At 47.7% G+C, this 24326-nt stretch overlaps 1 protein-coding gene and 1 long non-coding RNA gene across 2 annotated transcripts in view; one reads left to right on the top strand and one right to left on the bottom strand.

Moving 5' to 3' along the window:
- megf6 (multiple EGF like domains 6) overlaps positions 1 to 24326 on the bottom strand; it is a 611064-nt gene that overhangs the window by 226791 nt on the left and 359947 nt on the right.
- On the top strand, positions 4975 to 18877 carry LOC116990295. The gene is made up of 3 exons (XR_004416515.1): positions 4975 to 4985; positions 10621 to 10622; positions 18799 to 18877. It is a non-coding gene; the product is annotated as an uncharacterized LOC116990295 (long non-coding RNA).

Genomic DNA, 24326 nt, shown 5'->3' on the forward strand with positions numbered 1-24326 from the left:
TGGCATGTGTTGGTCCATTAAAGCCCGTCTCTAGATGCTTGTCCACAGAGGGTGCAGCATATTCCATCAGTCAACAGTCGCCAGTGTGTGTGATCTCCATCCTCCAGGATGCTGGAGGCAGCCCAGTCATCACTGCCACATGCACGCACATGGACAGTAGAGCAGCACTCATGCATAACTCTGCCTGCGACAGGGGAAACGCATTCCACACCTGCACGCACCTTGCATTCCCTCCCGCTGTGCACTAATGGTTAAATGTCAGCCTATATTACACCCAGCGTGAGCACCATCCACACAGCACAGCACAGGATAAACATTCCTTTCATTTGATCAACGTGAAAATATCCCCCCATGCTGATACCTCCCAAAGGGGAGGTGCAACATGACCTGGGTGTCCTTGTACATCAGTCACTGAAAGTAAGCATGCAGGTACAATAAGTAGTTAAGAAAGCTAATGGAATGTTGGCCTTCATTACGAGAGGATTTGAGGAGCAAGGAGGTCCTACTGCAGTTGTACAGGGTTCTGGTGAGACCGCAACTGGAATATTGTGTGCAATTTAGGTCTCCTAATTTGAGGAAGGACATTATTGCTATTGAAGGAGTGCAGCGTAGGTTCACCAGGTTAATTCCCAGGATGGCGGGACTGACATATGATGAAAGAATGGGTCGACTGGTCTTGTATTCACTGGAATTTGGAAGGATAAGAAGGAATCTTATAGAAACATATAAAAATCTTAAAGAACTGGACTGGCTAGATGCAGGAAAAAAAATTCCCGATGTTGGGGGAGTCCAGAACCAGGGGGTTACAGTTTAAGAATAAGGGATAGGCCATTTTGGACTGCAATGAGGAAAACCTTTTTCACCCAGAGAATCTGTGGAATTCTCTGCCACAGAAGGCAGTGGAGGCCAATTCACTGGATGCTTTTAAGAGAGAGTTAGATTTAGCTCTTAGGAATAACGGAATCAAGGGATATGGGGAAAAAGTAGGAACGGGGTACTGATTTTAGATGATCAGCCATGATCATATTGAATGGCGGTGCTGGCTCGAAAGACCAAAGGGCCTACTCCTACATCTATGTTTCTATGTGGTCATGTTTCTATGCTTTGGCCGGTGGGTGCAGTTTGATGACATCAGATGGACTGGATTCAACTGGTAGAGCGCTCGGGTTTACAAAGGGACACATGTGAGAAAATGGAGAAACAGATGCCACACATCTGGAGCAAAGAGGTCATATTCAAAGCCTTCACGTCAGCACATCTGTGAACCTCTCGACCAAATACACCATCACACACAGACCAGCAACCGCACCAAACACTGGCGATCCCATCAACATCACACCGGGAAATCCGCTCGTGTCAAAAGGCCCATCTCTGACGCTCATGCATGCACACACACACTCGTAAATAATGTCCTGCACGCACGTAACTGTGAAACATCAGTAAAACACATCTGTGAATGAATCTCCCACACACATGCTCGTGTCAAAGATGAACTGCCTCGGTGATGGAGCTGCGGGTTCTGAGGTTATCAACGTTCCTCATGTTTTGTTTAGTTTAGTTTATTGTCACGTGTGCCGAGGTACAGTGAAAAGCTTTTTGTTGAGCGTTAACCAGTCAGCGGAGAGACAATACATGATTACAATCGAGCAGCCCGCAGTGTACAGATACATGATAAAGGGAATAACGTTTAGTGCAAGATAAAGCCCAATTAAAGATAGAGCGAGGGTCTCCAATGTGGTAGATGCTAGCTCAGGACAACTCTCTAGTTGGTGATAGGATGATCCAGTTACCAGATAACAGCTGGTAAAAAACTGTCCCTGAATTCTGTAACTCTTGCCTGATGGGACAGGGGAGAAGAGGAAGTGGCCGAGGTGAGACTGGTCCTTGATGATGCTGCTGGCCTTGCCGAGGCAGCGTGAGGTGTAGATGGAGGCAATGGAATGGAGGTTGGTTTGTGTGATGGTCTGGGCTGCTCTGCCACAGGTTGGATTGTCTCCTGCTGTTTCCACTGCTCCAACCCGCCCTCCACGAGCCCCCATCAGAGAGATGCAGAGTGGCCGGGCCCAGATATCCCAGACATTTCCCCATTGGATTGAGTGGCCTTGGGGCAGGAATTCCCACAAGCCAGCGGCCACATTTCACATCACAAAGAGGATTGGAGCAGACCCAGGTGGCATATCCTTCATCATGATACGGTGGCACAGTGGCACAGCGGTAGAGTTGCTGCCTTACAGCGCTTGCAGCACCGGAGACCCAGGTTCGATCCTGACTATGGGTGCTGTCTTTACGGAGTTTGTACGTTCTCCCCGTGATCACGAGGGTTTTCTCCGAGATCTTCGGTTTCCTCCCACTGAAGATAGACACAAAGTGCTGGAGTGACCCAGCAGGTCAGGCAGCTTCTCCAGAGAAAAGGACAGCACAGTGGCGCAGCGGTGGAGTTGGTGCCTCACACCACCAAGGACCCAGGTTCGATCCCAACTGTCTATGTGGACTTTGTACGTTCTTCCTGTTACCATGTGGGTTTTCTCCGAGATCTTCAGTTTCCTCCCATACTCCACAAACGTACAGGTTTGCAGGTTAATTGGCTTGGTGTACGTCAAAGTGTCCCCGGTGGGTGTAGGATAGTGTTTATATGTGGGGATCACTGGTGGTGCGGACTCGGTGGGCCAAAGGACCTGTTTTCACGCTGTATCTTTAAACTAAACTAAACGAGAGGCACGTTTTGGGTGGAACACTTCTTCAGACTGTCCTTTTTATCCAGAGATGCTGCCTGACCCACTGAGTTACTCCAGCACTTTGTATTTATCGTCTGTACCACCTACACATAAACAAGGCCAGAGATCACTGCTACTAGCATTGAGGGCTGAGCTTTGAGTTTAGAGTTTCATGATACAGCTCGACCCACCGACCCAATCTGACCATCAGGTGAGCAAAGCCAGAGGTGGTACATTGGAGGCAGTGGTGCAGTTCCTTCCTCCGCAGGTCATTGTTAGCTGTAATTTTGGTCCCGTTGATTTGACGACTGGACCAGTTTGCATCGTGTGTGTGTGTGTGTGTGTGTGCGTTTCGATGAGCTGGTGGAGAAGATCTCCTCCAAGAAGGCCGTGAGGGTGAGTTACCACAAAGGCGGCAGTGGAGGAGATGGACCCGGGGGGACGGGTAGACGGGACCGCCATTGCCACAGACGGCGGGCGGGGGAGAGGGGTGAGTGATGAGGGGGAGAGAGACGTGACCAGGGCCTCCACTGAAGCTTTGGGGAAGGAAGAGGCGGCGCCATCCTGGCCGTGGCATTGACTGACAGGAGAAGAGACCAATCTGCATGGTGCTGTCTTAAGGAATCTGCACAGGCGCAGTTTTTAAGATTTTTAAACCTCGATAAATGATACAATAGAGCACCGATCAGAACAAAACTTGTTGCACGAGCAGCACAGGAGAACGGTAAATAACTTGGCCAAAAATCGTAGCAATATCGTACCGTTTGTGCGCAAACAGAAAAAAACGCACAAACTGGAAGCACAAGATCAGAGTTTTAGTAATGTGTAGATAGATAGATAGATAGTTGTACAGACAGACAATAGACAATAGACAATAGACAATAGGTGCAGGAGTAGGCCATTCGGCCCTTCGAGCCATTCAATATGATCATGTCTGATCATCCACAATCAGTACCTCGTTCCTGCCTTCTCCCCATATCCCCTGACTCCGCTATTTTTAAGAGCCCTATCTAGCTCTCTCTTGAAAGCATCCAGAGAACCCGTCTCCACCACCCTCTGATGCAGAGAATTCCACAGACTCACCACACTCTGTGAGAAAAAGTGTTTCCTCGTCTCCGTTCTAAATGACTTACTCCTTATTCTTAAACTGTGGCCCCTAGTTCTGCACTCACCCAACATCGGGACATGTTTCCTGCCTTTAGCGTGTCGAAACCCTTAACAATTCTATATGTTTCAATGAGATCACCTCTCATCCTACTAAACTCCAGAGTGTACAAGCCCAGCTGCTCCATTCTCCCAGCATATGACAGCACCGCCATCCCGGGAATTAACCTTGTAAACCTACGCTGCACTCCCTCAATAGCAAGAATGTCCTTCCTCAAATTAGGGGATCAAAACTGCACACAATACTCCAGGTGTGGTCTCACTAGATGGCTTTTCAGTCTCAACTGATGGCCAGCTTACTACCTGTTCTTTTCAAAAATCTCCAAGACAGGTAGTCATGAGGCGTTGGATTTCATCACGCTTCCCCTAAATTGCATTTACTCAAAGTGGCCACCATTATTGGAGGGTACATTGAGCATCGCTTTAAAAAAGCCAAAATATCAGCTGCTCCATTCTCTCAGCATGTGACAGTCCCACCATCCCAGGAATTAACCTTGTAACCAGCTGTACTCCCTCAATAGCAAGAATGTCCTTCCTCAAATTAGGAAACCAAAACTGAACACAATACTTCAGGTGTGGTCTCACTAGAGCTCTGTACAACTACAGAAGGACCTCTTTGCTCCTATATTCGATTCCGCTTGTTTTCAAGGCCAACATGCCATTCGCTTTCTTCACTGCCTGCTGTACCTGCATGCTTACTTTCATAGACTGATGTACAAGGACCCCCAAATCACGTTGTACTTCCCCTTTTCCCAACTTGACGCCATTTAGATAGTAATCTGCCTTCCTGTTTTTGCTACCAAAGTGCATAACCTCACATTTATCCACATTAAACTTCATCTGGCATGCATCTGCCCTATCCCCCAACCTGTCCAAGTCACCCTGCATTCTCATAGCATCCCCCTCACAGTTCACACTGCCACCCTGCTTTGTGTCATCTGAAAATTTGCTAATGTTACTTTGCATCCCTTCATCCAAATCATTAAAGTATATTGTAAATAGCTGCGGTCCCAGCACCGAGCCTTGCGGTACCGCACTAGTCACTGCCTGCCATTCTGAAATGCCTGCCTGCCCTACACTGCCTGCCTGCCCTACTCTTTGTTTCCTGTCTGCCAACCACTTCTTTATCCATGTCAGCACTCTACCCCCAATACCATGTGCCTTAATTTTTCCCACTAACCTCCTATGTGGGACCTTATCAATTGTTTTCTGAAAGTCCAGGTACACTACATCCACTGACTTTCCCTTGTCCATTTTCCTAGTTACATCTTCAAAAAATTCCAGAAGATTAGTCAAGCATGATTTCCCCTTCGTAAATCCATGCAGACTCGGACCAATCCTGTTACTGCTATCCAAATGTGCGGCTATCTCATCTTTTATAATTAACTCCAGCATCTTCCCCACCACTGTTGTCAGGCTAACTGGTCTATAATTCCCTATTTTCTCTCTCCCGCCTTTCTTAAAAAGTGGGATAACATTAGCCTCCCTTCAATCCACACTGATCCTGAGTCTATAGAATATTGGAATATTATCACCAATGCATCCACAATTTCTAGAGCCACTTCCTTAAGTACCCTGGGATGCAGATCGTCAGGCCCTGGGGATTTATCAGCCTTCAGTCCCATCAGTCTATCCAACACCATTTCCTGCCTAATGTGGATTTCCTTCAGCTCCTCCATCACCCCAGATCCTCTGGCCACTACTATATCAGGAAGATTGTTTGTGTCCTCCTTAGTGAAGACAGATCCAAAGTACCTGTTCAACTCATCTGCCATTTCCTTGTTCCCCATAATAAATTCACCTTTTTCGGTCTTCAATGGTCCAACTTTGGTCTTAACTAATTTTTTCCTCTTCACATACATAACGAAGCTTTTACTATCCTGCGTTATATTCTTGGCAAGCTTATATTTTCTCCCCGTATTGTCTTTTTGATTATTTTCTGTAGTTCTTTAAACATTACCCAATCCTCTTGCTTCCCGCTCATCTTTGCTACGTTGTACTTCTTCGCTATAATTTTTATACTGTCCCTGACGTCATAGACAGATAGGGAGATAGAGAGATAGACAGATGTGTGTGTGTGCGCGCGAGCGTGTGTGTGTGAGTGTGTGCGTGTGTGTGTGCGTGTGTGTGCGTGTATGTGTTTGTGTGTGTGCGTGTGCACGTGTGTGTGCGTGTGTGTGTCTGTGTGTATGCGCGTCTATGTGAGCATGTGCTTGTGTCTGTGTGTGTATGTGTGTGCATGTGTGTGTGTGTGTGTGTGAGTGTGTGTGTGTGTGTGTGCATGTGTGTGTTAGTGTGTGTGTGTGTGCATGTGTGTGCGTGCATGTGTGTGTGTGTGTGTGCACGTGTGTGTTTGTGTGTGCATGTGTGTGTGTGAGTGTGTGTGTGCATGTGTGTGTGTTAGTGTGTGTGTGTGCATGCATGTGTGTGTGTCTCTCTCTGTGTGTGCGTGCGTGTGTGCATGTGTATGTATGTGTGTGTGTGTGTCTGTGTGCGCGCATGTGTGTGCGCGCGCATGTGTGTGTGCGTGTGTGTGCGTGCATGTGTGTGTGTGCGTGCGTGCATGCGTGAGTATACGTGCGTGTGTGTGTGCAAGTGTGTGAGCGTGTGTGTGCAAGTGTGTGTGCGTGTGTGTATGTATATGTGCGTATGTCTGTGCATGTGTGTGTGTGTTTGTGTGTGTGTGTGCGTGTGCGTGTGCAAGTGTGTGTGTACATGCGCATGTGTATGTGTGTGTGTGTGCACTTGTATGTGCATGTGTGTGCGTGTGTGTGCATGTGTGTGTGTGTGAGTGTGTGCGTGTGTGTGAGTACATGTGTGGGTGTGTACGTGTGTGGGTGTGTGTGCATGTGTGTACTTGTGTGTGTTTGTGGGCATATGTGTGAACGCATGTGTGCGTTTGTGTGTGCGTGAATGTGTGCACGTGTGCGTGTGCACGAATGTGCTTGTTTGTATGCGCGTGTGCGTGTGTATTTTTGTGTGTGTGCATTTTTGTGTGAGTGCGCGTGTCTGTGTGTGTGCGCGTGTGTGTGTGCGTGTGTTTGTGTGTGTGTATGCTTGTGTGCTTGTGTGTGTGCGTGCGTGTGTGTTTTTTTCATGTTTGTGTGCGTGTGCATGTGTGTGCGTGTGAGATTGTGTGTGTGTGAGCGGATGCGTGTGTGTATGTATGTGTGTGTTTGTCTGTGTCTGTGCACGTGTGTGTGTGTGCATGTGTGTGTGTGCGTGCGTGTGTGTGTGTGTGCGTGTTTGTGTGTGCATATGCGTATGTGCTTGTGTGTGTGCGTGCATGTGTGTGTGTTTTTCATGTGTGTGTGTGTGCGTGTGCATGTGTGCGTGTGTGAGCTTGTGTGTGTGTGTGTGTGTGTATGCATGTGTGCCTGTGCGTGTGTCTGTGTGTGTGTGCGTGTGTGTGTGCGTGTGTGCGGGTGTGTGCGTTTCATGTGTATCTGTGTGCGTGTGCATGTGAACTTGTGTGTGTGTGTGTGTGTGTGTGTGTGTGTGTGTGTGTGTGTGTGTGTGTGTGTGTGTGTGTGTGTGTGTGTGTGTGTGTGTGTGTGTGCATGTGTGTGTGTATGTGTGAGCCTGTGTGTGTGGCTGTGGGTGTGTGTGTGTGCGTGTTTGCGTGTGTGCGTGCGTGCGTGTGCATGTGTGCGTGCGTGCATGTGTGTACGTGTGCATGTGTGTGCATGCGTGTGTGTGTGCGTGTGTGTGTGCGGACGTGTGCGTACGTGTGTGCGTACGTGTGTGCGTGCGTGTGTATGCGTGTGTGTGCGTGTGTGTGCGTGCGTGTGCGGACGTGTGTGTGTGCGTGTGTATGCGTGTGTGTGCGTGTGTGTGCGTGCGTGTGCGTGCATGTGTGTGTGTGCGTGTGTATGTTCACACAGGGAGCTTGGGTTTGACCATATGGGGTAGAGCCCTCAGCTGTGGAAGGAGTTTAGTTTAGTTTAGTTTTGTTTAGTTTAGTTTAGTTTACCTGTCAAGGAAGATCCCATCAGGCCCAAGGGACTTATCCACCTTACTGTTTTTCAAGAGCCTCAGCACCACCTGGTTCTCGATCTCAAGCAGCCCTAGTATATTTCTATTCTCCACTCTGATCTCGCTGTCCTTCAAGTCCTTCTCCTTGTGGAATACAGATGGAAAGTACTCGTTTAACACCTCACTTACATCCTCTGACCCCAAGCATAGCTTTCCTCCTTTACCCTATAATGGTCCTACCTTCTTCCTGGTCACTCTCTTGTACATATGGACATATAAAAACCCACGGGATTTCCCTTAATCCACCTCATCAAACACATTTCAAGGCCCTGCTAATTGCCCACTTTCCTACTCGCTTTGTAATCCTCATAAACCCCGTGTGATGTCACCTTCTTAAACCTGACGTATCCTTCCGTTTGTTTCCTGAACAAGTTTACAACCTCGTTGGTCATCCATGGCTCTGTTACCTTGCTGTCTGTATCCTCCCTCCTTACAGGAACATGCCGATCCTGCACTTGGATCAGCTGGCCTGTAAATGACTCTCACATGTCATCTGTGGACATGCCCAGTAACAACTTCTCCCCAATCTACCCTCCCTAGCTCCTGCCTAATGACATTGTAATCTGCCTTGCCCCAATCAAGTCCCTTCCCCCAACATCCAGACCTGTCCCTATTCAAAACAGTCTGCAGATGCAGCGTAGAAAGCATTTTATCAGGAAGCATCACAGCTTGGTTTGGGAACAGCTCCATCAAGACTGCAAGACATTACAAAGAATTGTGGACGCAGCCCAGACCATCACACAAACCAACCTCCCTTCCATTTATACCAGACGCTGCCTTGGCAAGGCCAGTCACATAACAAAGGACCAGTCCTGCCCTGGCCATTCCCTCTTCTCCCCTCTCCCATCAGGCAAGAAGTAGAAGTGTGAAAACACACACCTCCAGATTCAGGGACAGTTTCTTCCCAGCTGTCATCAGCCAACTGAACCACCCCACCACAACCAGAGAGCAGTGCTGAACAACAATCTACCTCATTGGAGACCCTCGAGTTATCCTTGATCGGACCTTGCTGGCTTTACCTGGCACATAATGTTTACATTATTCCCTTATCCCGTATCCGTAGCTGTAAGTGGCTCGATTGTAATCATGTATTGTCTTTCCGCTGACTGGTTAGCACGCAACAAAAGCTTTTCACTGTACCTCTGTACACGTGACAATAAACTGAGCTGAAACTGAAGACTGAAGCTGCCACTTCCCTGTCGTGTGTGTCTCACTCCCCAGCACACTAGGCTGGGCAGCGGCTGCCAGATGGAGTGTCTGGCCGTTCACCATTGATGTGTGTGTGTGTGTTTGTGTGTGTGTGTGTGTGTGTGCGGAGGGACAATTGAAGGGCTACACGGGGAAGCTGTCTGCAGCTGGACAGCTCCTCTGTAATTTGACAACAATTATCTTTCTAAAGTCAAAGCGTCCACATCAAAGGGCCGATGGCTCCATCAGGTTAACGTCAAGCCGAACTTCTGTCCGCGCATCTTTGTTACTTTGATGCTGATACAACCTGTTTCCCCGACAAGTCTGTTTACCACAAGAAGCCCATTACTGCGCTCCTCTTGCTTCTTGTCACCGCCACCATTTAGCGCAGTTACACTAACCACACTGACCTTTCTGCCCTGGGCCTCCTCCACTGTCAGAGTGAGGGCAAATGCAAACTGGAGGAACATCACCTCATATCTCGCTTGGGCAGCTTACACCCCAGCGGTATGGATATTGATTTCTCTAACTTCAAGTAACCCTTGCACCCCCTCTTTCTCCGTCCCTCCCCCACCCTAGTCATCGCACTAGTTTCACTGTCGTCCTGCTGAGTTTCACTGTTTGTGTCACTCATTATCACCTTCTCCAAAGCCAACAATGGATCATTGTGGGCTCCACATGTCATTAATCATCGTGTGTAACCCTCCGTGAGCTCCCTGCGTGCTGGCAGCTGCACGTTACAAGCCTGGGATCAGAGGGAGCCGGAATATCGAGCACTCAGAACAAATTCAATTAACCAGGGAAAGATGTGAGCCGGTCCCGTGAACTCTGCTGGGAATTATCTTCCAGTGAGGTAGAGGCTTGTGGGGAAGGCAGGACTTCCCAATGCGCCTGTACCTCACAATGTTTGTGCATATGATAGGGCGGGATGGTGGCGCAGCGGTAGAGTTGCTGCCTCACAGCACCAGAGTCCCGGGTTCGATCCTGACTACGGGTGCTGTCTGTACAGAGTTTTCCCCGTGACCACATAGGTTTTCTAGAAGGTCTTCGGTTTCCTTCCACCCTCCAAAGACGTATAGATTTGTACGCTAATTGACTTGAATTGCCAATTGCTAATTGGCTGAAGTCCCTGGAGAGGCTGGTGCTGACTCACCTGCGACCCCTGGTTAAACCCTACCTGCACCCCTACAGTTTGCTTTCCAAACAAAGATGGGGGTTGAGGACGCCATCATCTACCTGCTCCATCGTTCCTATGCTCACCTGGATAAGCCGGGAAACATTGTGAGAGTCATTTTTTTTACTCTCCAGTGCTTTCATGTCAGGCACAGAACTGTGTCTTGGACATGGTGGTGAGCAACACAGGGGCCCCACAAGGGAAGGTCCTCTCTCCCTTCCTGTTCACTATCTACACCTACTCTCCTGCCACCTGCAGAAGTTTTCAGATGACTCTGTAATTGTGGGCTGCACCAGTGAGGAGAGGGAAGCTGAATACAGAGGTGTAGTCAACGTCTTTGTTGAGTGGTGTGGGCTGAATCACCTACTGCGACAAGACTAGGGAGTTGGTGTTGGACTTTAGGAGGAGAGGAAAGCCCCTGCCCCATCTCCATCAATGGTGTGGATGTGCAGTTTACAAGGGAGTACAAATACATTGGCGTGTGCCTGGACAGTAAACTGGACTGGTCCAGGAACGCTGAGGCCCTGTACAAGAAGGGACGGAGCCGGCTGTACTTATTGAGAAGGCTCCGCTCCTTCAAAGTCTGCAGTAAGATGCTGCAGATGTTCTATCAATCGGTGGTAGCCAGTGGCATCTTCTTCGCTGCCGTGTACTGGGGCAGCAGGGCGAAGGCTGCGGACGCCAATAGGATTAACAAACTCATTAGACAGGCTGGCTCCGTCCTAGGGGCAGAGTTGGATTGACGGGAGGTTGGTCTTGGAGGGGAAGTTGCTCCTCAAACTGCGGAGCATCCTGGACAATACAGCTCACCCCCACCCTCCATGGCACACTGGTCAACCTGAGGAGCACCTTCTGCAACAGGCTGGTTCCACCAAGATGCTTCTTCCCTGTAACTCCTCCCCTTTCAGCCATGTGGTAGAATGACTCCCCTCCCCACCCCCACCCCCCTCTGTTCCTGTACTGTACTGTTTTATGTTCTATGATCTATGATTAAAACAATATCAGATTGAAGGGATTAAAATATGAAGAATTCTAATTAGCCAAATCATCAAAGGTAATTTTGATTTATATTGAGAATAAAGGATTTCTGCATAAAGGCCTACATTTACCTTCCAGAAAGTTCCAAAAGGCATCAATTCAGATTCTGTGTTCTAGTGTCCCAATGGTCTGGCTTTGGAAAGGTCATCCGGTCATGTGATAGGAGCAGAATCAGGCCATTCGGGCCATCAAGTCGATTCCACCATTCAATCATAGCTGATCTATCTCTCCCTCCTAACCCCATTCTCCTGCCTTCTCCCCGTAACCTCTGACACCGAAGAGGTATTGAGAAACAGCACGGAATGAGTTCCTTTGGCCAATCAAATCTGTATAAACCCATCAAACATTCATTACACATTCATTTTTTAGTTTAGTTTAGTTTAGAGATACAGCGCAGAAGGAAACAGGAGCAGCTGGGGAAAACCCGCGCAGGTCACGGGGAGAACGTACAAACTCCGTACAGACAGTAGTCAGGATGGAACCTGGGTCTCTGGCGCTGTAAGGCAGCAATTCTACCGCTGCGCCTCCATGCCGCCCCTATAGACACATTGAGATACAGCATGAATATATGCATTTCGGACCAATCAAATCTGTGTCAACCAACAAATACTCAATTTACATCCATTCTACATTAATCCACCCACACACCAGGGCAGTCCACAGCAATCCATGAAACTACAAACTAGAAGAAACCTGCAGGGTGTATGGTGGGTGGGTGTATGGAACAAGCTGCCAGAGGAGGTAGTTGAGGCTGGCACTATCCCAACGTTGAAGAAACAGTTGGACAGGTACATGGATAGGACACGTTCAGAGGGATATGGGCCAAACGCAGGCAGGTGGGACTAGTGTAGATGGGGCATGTTGGCGGTTTGGACAAGTTGGGTCGAATGGTCTGTTTCCACAATGTTTCACTCTATGATTCTATGGAGCAAGTGGTTGCACTGAGCCAGAGGTGAAACAAGTCCAGTCATCCAAACAGTGGCAAAAGAAAATACTATCTGAAGGGAAAGTTAACAAATGTTTAAATGTGGAAAATGGAAGGAGAGAGACATAAATCTGTGATAGAAATGGCCCAGGGTGGAATGGCCAACTGCTCTCATTGTGTTTCCCCACCATGGCAGCGGGTGGCTGTACAGGGGAGGGAGGGAGGGAGGCTACAGGCTGCCGCTTGTGGCTGCACTGCCCACTCACACTGACATGGTGGAGATGGGGCCACGGTCTATTGGCACAAAATATGCTCAACCCAAAGGACTGCCCAGCCCTGAGACCCATCGCGATTACTGTGCTGCCATCCTAGTCTCACAATCACCCCACAATTTAGTTTCTCCATAATCTGTGGAAGTGAAGTTTGCTGCCAAGAGATCCTTTCCCAAACATCTCTGCTTCCTTCTCGTCCTCAGAATTGGGTGGTATTACAGATCATTGTCAGAAATTGTAGCAGGATCTTGAATGGCTGGGTATGTGGGCTGAGGAATGGTTGATGGGATTTAACACAGAGAAATGTGAGGTGTTGCATCTTGCTAAGGCTAACATGGACAGGACCTACACTGTGAATGGCAGGGTCTGAGTTGTGTTAGAGAGCAGAGGGATCTAGGAATGCAGGTACATAGATCCTTGAATGTGGCACGACAAGTTGGTCAGTGTGGGCAAGGTTAGTTTAGTTTAATTTAGTTTAGAAATACAGCATGGAAACGGCCCCGTTGGCCCACCTACTCCATGGCGACCAGCAATACACATACACTAACGCTATCCTACACACACTAATAGCCCTGTCTCATGGTACAAATTCATTCCAAGAGCTCTCCCGAGTTAAAACAAATCAAACTCGGGGTAAGCACGGCGAATGAACGTAGTGGGTACGTCGGAGCTCGGGGACGTCTCTTAGCGGCTCGTAACACTAACGCCAGGTACTCGGGAAGACTCGTTAATGGCAGGTAAGCACGGGAAGACTCGTGAAGATTTTTCAACATGTTGAATAATGTCCACGAGAGCCCCGAGTACCGACGAGTGGCCATTACCTAGGTATGTTACAATACTTACCTTCAGTGGCGCTGCAATTCTGCCACTGGCCGTCTGCGCAATTTTGGCGCCTATGAGGGGAGGGGGGGGGGGGGCGGGGTTAAAACGAGTTTTTTTTCCTACCTTATCCTGGATTATATTTGGTTGGAGTGCAACCTTTTGCTGAAGAATCGTTCCGACGGGCGTTCTGTGTATTTTTTTTAAATCGCCCGACTCGTTCAGTGCTGGAGTCATTTTAAAATCAGCTTCTAAAGCCGTCAACGCAGACAATGGAGACGGATTTCATGTAGGTGACAGGTAAAAGAAAGCTGTTTGTTTTTATGTATAGAAGTGGTCGTTAAGATGTCTTTAGTTCACATTTTAAGTTGCAAAACGATGATTTAGTCCCCATACCAACCAGCAGTGTTTTTCATGCCGATATGGGGGTCTAAATCACTGCAAACCGCAACGTTCCAAATGGTCCCGTTCCAGAAAAACCCACTTGCAAGTTGATTTAAATGGCCATTAATTTACAGGTATTAAACATTAAATTCCTTCCATTTGGCATATAAACCCATGACAATGAGATTTAAAAATTATGTTATATTGTGAATTCTTGTGTGAATGTTATTTGGACACTTAGGCTATTTAAAAATGTTAATCTATTCTTAAGAAATTGATAGATGTTTAGATCTAGTAATTGAACTTTGTAATTAGCTACAATTAGGTAATTTCAAGTCATCTAAGTAAGATTGTTTCATATTTGTTTCAGAATGCTTCAATCTATAATAACTGAAAATTTATTTTAGTTCTCTTGATTTTTAAGAACGTTATGGCCATTTGACTGTCCTCGATCACAGCTTTTGTGTTAAGTCAATGGAAAAGCAATAGGGAACAAGATGCTAATGTCCGAGTGAAAATGGCCATAACTTTTTTAATACTGAAGATATGAAAGTGAATTAGGTGACAAATTAAACTTCTTTTTATGCTTTATCTGATGGGATAAATTACAGACGTGATTTTTAAAATCTCAAAATTTTGTAACATTGCTACATTACCGTAAATCTCCGAGTTCGAATCAGGGCAAACTCGGGAGAGCTCTTGGAATGAACTCGTACCGTGGGATAGGGTTTTTAATGTGCCTCTGCAGAACTGAGACAAGCTGCTGAATGGTGCCAGCAAGTCTGTGGCCCAGATCAGTGCTGCAGAGAAAGAATGGGACATCTGCAGAGTTCTTACAATGAAGTGTGAAATGCATAAAGTTAATTGGATTAATGTAAACTAAGTGTACTTATTGTAAATAATGTTGCAAGACAGTTACCCTGTTAGCTGTTGATTGGTTGAAATGTCTGGGTTGATTGAATCCCAAGGCACATGTTGCTTTATTCATCTATATTAGCTTCCTTCTCGAAGCCTTACCAGATACATGAATTAGTTACTATGTTATTGGGTTGGGGAACTGTCAATCATGTACTGATGTAACCAACATGTTTGATTGGATTGTACAGAGACCACCTCCATGTAGTTCGGCCCCTCAAGGTTCGGGGACCTATAAAAGGCAGCCCCCCTTTGTCGATCTTCTGGAAGAGCGCTTGGGACTGCGTGACCTTTTGGAGTGTCTCTCCTTGCACGAGGCTGAAGGGCTTGGCCAAGCAGATACAAGGATCGAACCGGTGGTGGTTAGGTATCGTATAGGGGGATTTGTTGTTGTGTTATCCAAAATAAAGTTCAGTTGCTCAAGTGCTTGATTCAGTATTTTATTGACTGAACTAGACTGGGGGGAAGCTTAGAACGAGCTATTTACATTTGGAGTGTGGAAGGAGGCCGGAGCACCCGGAGAACACCCACACAGGTCACAGGGGAGAAGGTACAAACTCCATACAGACAGCTCCCCAGAGTCAGGATCGGACCCGAGTCTCTGTAAGGCAGCAACTCTACCGCTGCGCCACTGTTGGGCCTGTTTCCACACTGTATGATTCTATGACCCAGTGAATGATCTAGAACATCGCTGCAATCAATAACCAATGGTCTGGCTGCGGCTCACTGCCTTGATATGTAACTCTGGTGTTCTCTGTTTTAATTTGTAATAGCTCCTTAAGTTCTTTGTGTCAAACAGTGAACAATAATTCTTGTGAAGGGCTTTGTTACAATGTGAAAAGACAACAGGAATCCATGTTGTTTTCCTGTTCCACTTTTGAACCTAATATTAATCATGCGAGATTCTGAGAGGTGTGGAGAGGATTTCTCACTTTCATATTTCTATGCAACTCAGAAGGTCTGAAGAAGGGTCTCGACCCGAAATGTCACCCATTCCTTCTCTCCAGTGATGTTGTCTGTCTCGCTGAGTTACTCCAGCAGTTTGTATCTATTTTCGGTGTATACAGGCATCTGCAGTTCCTTCCCACACAGGTGGTCCATTTTTCCACCTGTGTCCATGCCTGTTTCCAGAGAAACCACCCAATGCTGTTCCCATGCTGATTTCCAAGTAATCTCTTCCCTCACACATGCCCATTAACACTGCACCACCACACTCCCCCTCTGACAGGGGTTGTTCACAGCTGCTAATTAGCAGCAGCCTAGCCATGGGGCCCGAGAGGGAACGTTACACCCACGGTCACAGGGGGTACATGCAAACTCCACACAGAAAGCATCAAAGGTCAGAATAGAACCCCAGGAAGCTGATGCTGAGGAAAAACATTTTCACCCAGAGAGTTGTGAATCTGTGAAATTCGCTGCCACAGAAGGCAGTGAAGACCAGTTCACTGGATATTTTCAAGAGAGAGTTAGATTTAGCTCTTAGGGTTAACGGAATCAAGGGATATGGGGAAAAAGCCGTAACGGGTTACGGGATGATCACCATTATCATATTGAATGGCAATGCTGGCTCGAAGGGCCGAATGGCATACACCACCTGTTTTCTATGTTTCTATGTTTAAGCTGTGAGATACTGTATCTGCACTACCTGCAGCTACAGATGTTTCCACGTGGGAGAATCCAGAACTATATGTTACTGTTTATGTCGGAGATGGAGTTATTTTGTTTTACTGAAAGGTTCACAAGTCTGGAAAGGGTGGGAGCAGCACTCTTTGCCTGTTTTTGAGGAAGAGGCAAACATATGTTTTGCTAGCAAGGACTGAATGTTTATTGCATGGAGATGGGAACGTGGAGGAGGTTGCAATCACATCAGCGGTGACCTTCAAGTGCCCATTCCAGCTGCTAATTGGTATGTGTGTAATACCTGGTCAGGTGAGGAGCCCAATGGACAAAGTAGCAGAGAGATTGTTGTAATGATAAAGTAAGAACATTTACAGGCCTTTCCCAGTTTAAGTATTTCATTTTACTTTGACCTTGTAATTTAGAGTCATTTTCTTAACAGCCTGAGTCTGACAATGTATCAGTTTGATGGTCAGTTAGACCCAGACTACATTGTTCAGGAGACTGCTTGCTGGATTCCTAACGCATTAGTCCAACTACTGCATGTAAAACTTCTGAGAACCTAAGTTATTTCTGAACAATTATTTTAATTCATTCATTGACAACACCGAACTAATTCAAAAGAAGAGATGTAAGGACCCTTTCAGTACAGTTTATGAACTAACATGAACTAATATTCTCGTGAATGATAGAAACTGTGATTGTGATGGTCATAATACGAGCCAACAGTGTAGGTAAAGAGAAACAATCTTCTTTGAACAAATGGACATAATCTTGAGGTCAGAACTAAACCAATGAGGATATAATTTTCTCACGAAACACTAATGGCATTCTGGAATTACCATCCATTATGTTATAGACATTGGCTGCATTCTAGACCCGGGTGGGTGGATTTTTGTTCAATAAGGAATTTGAGTTAATGAACCAAAGATGGATAAATGGAGGTAAACTGTAGATCTACTGCAATCTAACTGAATGGTGGGCAGCTCAATGCAACAAAGTAAGAAGTCAGAGCATGACTTTGCCATTAGTCCTCAAAAATCTGTTGCCACTCAATACCTCAGGGCTGCTCCGATTATTTGTCTCAAATGGATTTTGCTGCCAGTTTCCCTTGAATCACCTGTATACCTGATGGTATGTCCGGTCGAGTTCTCAAAACCTATGCAGACCAACTGGCTGGAGTTTTTGTGGACATTACTGAGGTTCCCGCCTGCTTTAAGAGAGCATCAATAATAAGGTGACGCACCTCAACGACTATCGACCAGTGGCACTAACGTCCATAGTGATGTAATGCTTTGAGAGGTTGGTTATGGTTCATACCAACTCCTACCTCAACAAGAACCTCGACCACTACAATTTAACTACCACCACAACATGTCAACGAAGAATGCCATTTCACTGGCTCTCCACTCTGCACTGGACCACTTGGACAATAAAAACACATACGTCAGGCTGTTGTTTATAGACTACAGCTCTGTCTCCTCCAAGCTGGTTACCAAGTTCACGGCACTGGGTCTCTGCGCATCCCTCTGCAATTGGATCCTCGACGTCCTCATCCACAGACCACAGTCTGTTTGAATTGGCAGAAATACTCTTCCTCATTAACAATCAGTACGGGAGCACCTCAAGGCTGTGTGCTCAGCCCCCTGCTCTACTCACTCTATACTCGTGACTGTGTAGTCGGGCACAGTGTGAACTCTATCTTCAAATCCACCGATGACACCACCATAGTTGGATGAATTACAGATGGTGATGACATGAGTCAGAGTATAAATAGTTTTTATCATTTAAAAATAAATTGGATAGTTATATGGATGGGAAAGGAATGGAGGGTTATGGTCTGAGCGCAGGTATATGGGACTAGGGGAGATTATGTGTTCGGCACGGACTAGAGGGGTCGAGATGGCCTGTTTCCGTGCTGTAATTGTTATATGGTTATATTATATGGTTAAATGTGAGATCAACTGATCGACCAAATGGTGCCAGCACAATTACCTGGCTCTCAATGTCAGTAGAGGACCCACCATCCTGTTTATATGGAGGAGATAGTCAAAAACTTCAAATTCCTGGGCGTTCATGTTTCTGAAAATTTTTCCTGGACCTAGCACACTGATGCAATTATAAAGAAAGCACATCAACGCCTCTACTTCCTGAGAAGCTTACGGAGATTCGGTATGTCAGAGAGGATTCTCTTAAACTTCTACAGGTGTACAGTAGAGAGCACATTGACTGGTTACATCACGGCCTGGTTCAGCAACTTGAATGCCCAGGAGTGAAAAGTTGTGAACACTGCCCAGTCCATCGCCGGCTCTGACCTCCCCACCATCGAAGGGATTTATCGAAGTCGCTGCCTCAAAAAGGCAGCCAGCATCATCAGAGACCCACACCATCCTGGCCACACACTCATTTCACTCCTGCCATCAGGAAGACGGTAAAGGAGCCTGAAAACTGTAATGTCCAGGTTCAGGAACAGCTTCCTCCCTACAGCCTATTAAACAGCCTATTATCAGGCTATTAAACACCACAACCTCAGGTAAGCACATGCTACGCCAGCACTCCGTCATGTTTTCCATGTCGCTAGCTCATTCATTTTACATCCGATTTTTCACTCCTCAAAACATTTTTTCTTTTTATGTACCCATTTTTAAATAAAATCGTACACCCCCCCCCCCCTCACTCATTATGTCGCCTCCTGCTGGCCAGCAACCATAACGGCTGGTGGCGCCTGCCTCTTGCCTCAAAGACGCCATTTAAAAACTCCGAACGAAGCCGCCCCACGACCGCCAGCTATCCTCTCTCTCTCTCTCTCTCTCTCTCTCTCTCTCTCTCTCTCTCTCTCTCTCTCTCTCTCTCTCTCTCTCTCTCTCTCTCTCTCTCTCTCTCTCTCTCTCATTACTCCCTCTGGGAAACCTGAAATTCCTCCGTTGATCGCAGGCCCCGTCCGACCCGCCTGCTCACCGAGTTCAGGTCCACCCTCTAACTCTGTCTCTCTCCCCACCTCTCCCTCTCTCCCCCCCTCCCTGTTCCTCCCCACCCTGCCCCCCCATCTCTGTCCCCCCTGCCCCCCTCCCTCTCTCCCCTCCCTCTCACCCCCCTCCCACCTCCTTCCCCCCTCCACCCTCCTCCCTCTCCCCCACCCTCCCGTCCCCCGCTCGCTCTCACTCCCCCTCTCCCCCTCCCTCACTCTCCACCCTCCCTCGCTCTCCCCCCGCCATCCCTCTCCCCCCCCCCTCCCTCTCCCCCACCCTCTCCCCCTTGGGATCAGCAGCTTCAAGGGGAGTAAGGAGAGAGTAAGATTTCCCCCGCCTAACCCAGCACAGCAAAGTTTAATTATTAGATTTGGATAACAAAAGATGGCCTTGTCGGTGGCACCTATATCACATTAAATATTAGTGCAATTGCATTTTTTTAAAGTTTAAAATGAGAGAGGGTGAAAAAAATGAACCAACCTGCACAGCTGGGGGCTATGGGTGAGTGGTGGAATATTATATTGGGGGAACGGGTTGCATTGGGGGAACATGTGAGTGGTGGAATATTGCGTTGGGTGATGGGGCCCAACGGGTCCAACGGCCTAGTAGACTATTAAAAGTCTCATCTTGTTTCTATGTGTGTGTGTGTGTGTGTGTGTGTGTGTGTGTGTGTGTGTGTGTGTGTGTGTTTGTGTGTGTGTGTGTGTGTGTGTGTGTGTGTGTGTGTGTGTGTGTGTGTGTGTGTGTGTGTGTGTGTGTTTGTGTGTGTGTGTGTGTCTGTCAGTGTGATGGTATTTTCGCAAAAACGGTACATGGTAGCGCTAACATTTTGCAGAACCTTACTCAGCTTTTTCCCGTCGTCAGTCTAATCAAGTTTCCTTCACATTGATGTTATATTTCATGTTATTTCACATTTTGTAAATTTTTTAATTGTATTTTAACAATAATTTAGCAGCTATTTGACTTCCAAATCCCTGCTGCCTCTCCCTGCAACATGTTTTGCCATCCAAGAACACTCTGTTCTCCAACCACGTTTTAAAAGACAGGAGAGTGTTTGTGGAGTCTAAAGTCACAGTACACAGATTTTTTTTCTCAGTTTAAAATGAGGAAGGGTGAATAAGGCAAAATGAGCAGCCATTGTGCAGTTGGGGGTTATGGGTGAGTGCTGGAATATTGCGTTGGGGGAGCAGATTTAATTGGGGGAACGGGTGAGTGGTGAAATATTGCCCTGGGGAATGGGTTGTTGGGGAACCGGTTGTGTTGGGGGCCAGGCCTCTCATGGGGGCTATGAGTGAGTGGTGGAATATTGCCCTGGGGAATGGGTTGTTGGGGAACCAGTTGTGTTGGGGGCCAGGCCTCTCATGGGGGCTATGAGTGAGTGGTCGAATATTGCCCTGGGGAATGGGTTGCTGGGGAACCAGTTGTGTTGGGGGCCAGGCCTCTCATGGGGGCTATGAGTGAGTGGTCGAATATTGCCCTGGGGAATGGGTTACATTGGGGGACCAGGCCTCCTGTGTGACAGGGAACCCAACGGGTCCCAGTTGGTCTAGTGTATATATATATATATATATGTATATGTGTGTGTGTGTGTACTTGTGGGTATGTGTATATATCAGGCACGTGCCATCAGGGTAGGCAAGGTAGGCACTGCCTTGTAATTAATGGTAATGATTAAATATAAATAGTGAAGGCATGGGAGAATAATGCCCACCTAAGGGATCGACCTGTGCAGCTGACGTGCTGTCGACGATGCTTCAAGCCGTCAATTTCCAGGAGACTGAAGGCAGCTGAAATTCTGCCCTTGCAGTACTGCAGATGCGCAGCAGCATAATGCGCATGCACAATGCATGTTTCTTGGTGGGTTTTTCAAACATGGATTGCCATTATCTTAAGAGTATCTTAAGAAACAAAGAGAGAAGAATGGAGTTCTTCTTTATTTATATCAACGGGTCAATGGTTGAAAGGGTCAAGAGCTTCAAATTCCTGGGCGTGCACATCTCTGAAGATATTTCCTGGTCCGAGAACACTGATGCAATTAACAAGAAAGCACATCAGCGCCTCTATTTCCTGAGAAGGTTACGGAGAGTCGGTTTGTCAAGGAGGACTCTCTCTAACTTCTACAGGTGCACAGTAGAGAGCATGCTGGCCGGTTGCATCGTGGCTTGGTTCGGCAACTTGAGCGCCCTGGAGAGGAAGAGACTACAAAAAGTAGTAAACACTGCCCAGTCCATCATCGGCTCTGACCTTCCTTCCATTGAGGGGATTTATCGAAGTCGCTGCCTCAAAAAGGCTGGCAGTATCATCAAAGACCCACACCATCCTGGCCACACACTCATCTCCCTGCTACCTTCAGGCAGAAGGTACAGGAGCCTGAAGACTGCAACAACCAGGTTCAGGAATAGGTACTTCCCCACAGCCATCAGGCTATTAAACCTGGCTCGTCCAAAACTCTGAACATTAACAACCCATTATTTGTTATTTGCACTTTATCAGTTTATTTATTCATGTGTTTTGTAGTAAATGCCTATTATGTTCTGTGTGCTGAAGCAAAACAAGAATTTCATTGTGCTATCTGGGACACATGACAATAAACTTGAACTTGAACTTGAACTTGAGTTCATGTACAAATGATGTGGTAAGTACATTTCTTGGTGCTATATGTTTTGAAATACTGTATTTCCCGGCAATGAAGACACTATTTTGTACCCAAAAATAAGGCACGAAAATGTACATGTGTCTTGGAAGCCGAAGTTGGAAGGTTGTTAGCCGGAGTTGGAAGGTTGTTAGCCGGAGTTGGAAGGTTGTTAGCCGGAGTTGGAAGGTTGTTAGCGAAGAAAGATATCCCTTGGCTATCCCTCATGTACAGCAACATCAAGAACGATGACATAACCACAGCCCGCTGACAAGTATGTCTAAATAATCCAGCGAGTGAGAGAAATCCAGAACAATGTTTGGAGGAACTGAATGTCTGATATTAATGAGTTTGTCTCTCATGAAAGTAATCTTTGTGGGATTTCCATAGAAATGATTGAAAACTTCAATTTCCTAGGAGTATGGTTGTCCTTGACCAGCCATAACGAAGCAATGGGCAACAAAACACACCAATGCCTCGACTTCCTTAGAAGGTTTAGGATGATCGGCGTGACACCAACATTTCACACCACATTTTATAGATGCGCCGGAGGGAGTATTTTAACGGGATGCATCACAGCTTGGTTTGGGAACAGCTCCAAGTCCGACATAACCCAGACCATCACACAAACTACCTCCCTTCCCTTGATTCCATTTATACCTCACTCTTCCTCGGCAAGGCCAGCCGCACAATCAAGCACCAGTCTCACCAGTCTCACCCCGGCCACTCCCTCTTCTCTCCTCTCCCATCAGGCAAGAGATACTGAAGTGTGAAAACGCTCACCTCCAGATTCAGGGACAGTTTTTTCCCAGCTGTTATCAGGTACTGAACCATCCTATCACCAACTAGAAAACTGCCCTGACCTATCATCTACCTCATTGGAGACCCTTTATCTTTAATCAGACCCTACTGGACTTCATCTTTTATTAAACATTAATCCCTATATACCATGTCTGTATACTGTGGGCAGCTTGATTGTAATTTTTCTGCTTTTCTCTGCAGCTCGGTACATGTGACATTAAAATAAACTGTTCCTTCCCTCCACAGATGCTGCTTCACCCACTGGGTTCCTCCAGCACCGTGTGATTCCAGCGTTTGCAGTCTCATATGCCACAAAGAAACAGCCTAGCTGTTGCAGGGCTCAAAATTAGCGGTTGCCCGGGTGCCACTGACCACTCAAAGTGCCGCCGGGCAACCTAAACGCCGAGTCATTTTGCCCGGCTTGGCAACTTGGTTTATACTGAAGATATACCGTGGGAAAGATGCTAAGTGTGGCGTGACGGAGGGTCGTAGCGAATGACGGGCCCCGCACAGCAGCAGCGGCGGCTCCATCTCCTCCTCCTCCTCCCGCACCCTGCCCCACCCGGCCTAATAACGCTATAGGATCTTTGCTGATAGCGGCAGCTGCTGTCACTCCGCCAACGGCGCTTTCAAAACAAACCCTTGGAGGAGGGAGGTGTCGGTCAGAGGCAGAAGTGGGAGGGGGGGGGCTGAGGATAGAACGTGGTGATTGGAGGAAGGAGACGTGCCAAAACACTCTCGGCAGTCCTGCACCGCAGCCACGACCAATCCCGGTCTCCGGCGCTGCAATCGCTGCCGAACCGCCACTGGACAATCCCCGTCCCCGCACGTGAGCCCCCACCCCCCCCACCCGGGGGTGGCCAGAGGCTTCAGGAGTCAGACGGGAGCGGTGCCCCCAGGCCCACAGCCAGCGCAGAGAAGCAGTGCTGCTCAACTCTGCCTGTCCCTGTCTGGATCGAGACAAGGCTGTAGACGAGACAGGCAGTTGAGCTGCATTTAGCGCTGGATTGAGCTGAATTTACCGTTCACAGGGCCTCCAAAGCCTCGCGTGTGTGTGTGAGTGTGCACATGTGTGTGCAGCCGCCAAGATATTCTGTCCCCCGGTGCCCTCCATATTTTGATAGCGATTTGAGCGATGATGCCGGTGTTGTGCGAGGAGCGCTGACCTTCCTTCCCACCTCCTCTGCCCCTTCCTCTCTCTCTCTCTCGCTTGTATGCCCCCCTCCATCCCCCTTATCCTGAGAACCCTCCTCTCCATCCCGCACTGATCCCCATTCCTGCCTCTATTCAGTCCTCACTGACATCCCGTGTGCTCCTCTCCTCATCTACTCCCCCCCCATCTATTCATCCTGCATTGATCTCCCTATCCACCTCGCATTGATTCTCCTGCCACTCCCCATCAATCCTACACTGGTCCCCCAATTTATCCTGTACTGACCCCTCTTCCCATCCATCCTGCACTGCTCCACCCCTTCATCCTGCACTACTCCCCCCATCCATCCTGCACAGATCCCCCCCATTCAACCCACTGTCATCCCCCGCTCTCTCCCCTCACAATATTACCTACTCCAACCAACTAATTCCCCTGCCTCAATCCATCCATTCCGCACCGATTGCCTTCTCGACCCCGCCCCCCCCCCCCCCCCCCCCCCCCCGCCCCCCACAGCCATTTATCCATC

The sequence above is a fragment of the Amblyraja radiata genome, chromosome 31 (assembly GCF_010909765.2).
Source record: "Amblyraja radiata isolate CabotCenter1 chromosome 31, sAmbRad1.1.pri, whole genome shotgun sequence".
NCBI lineage: Eukaryota > Metazoa > Chordata > Chondrichthyes > Rajiformes > Rajidae > Amblyraja > Amblyraja radiata.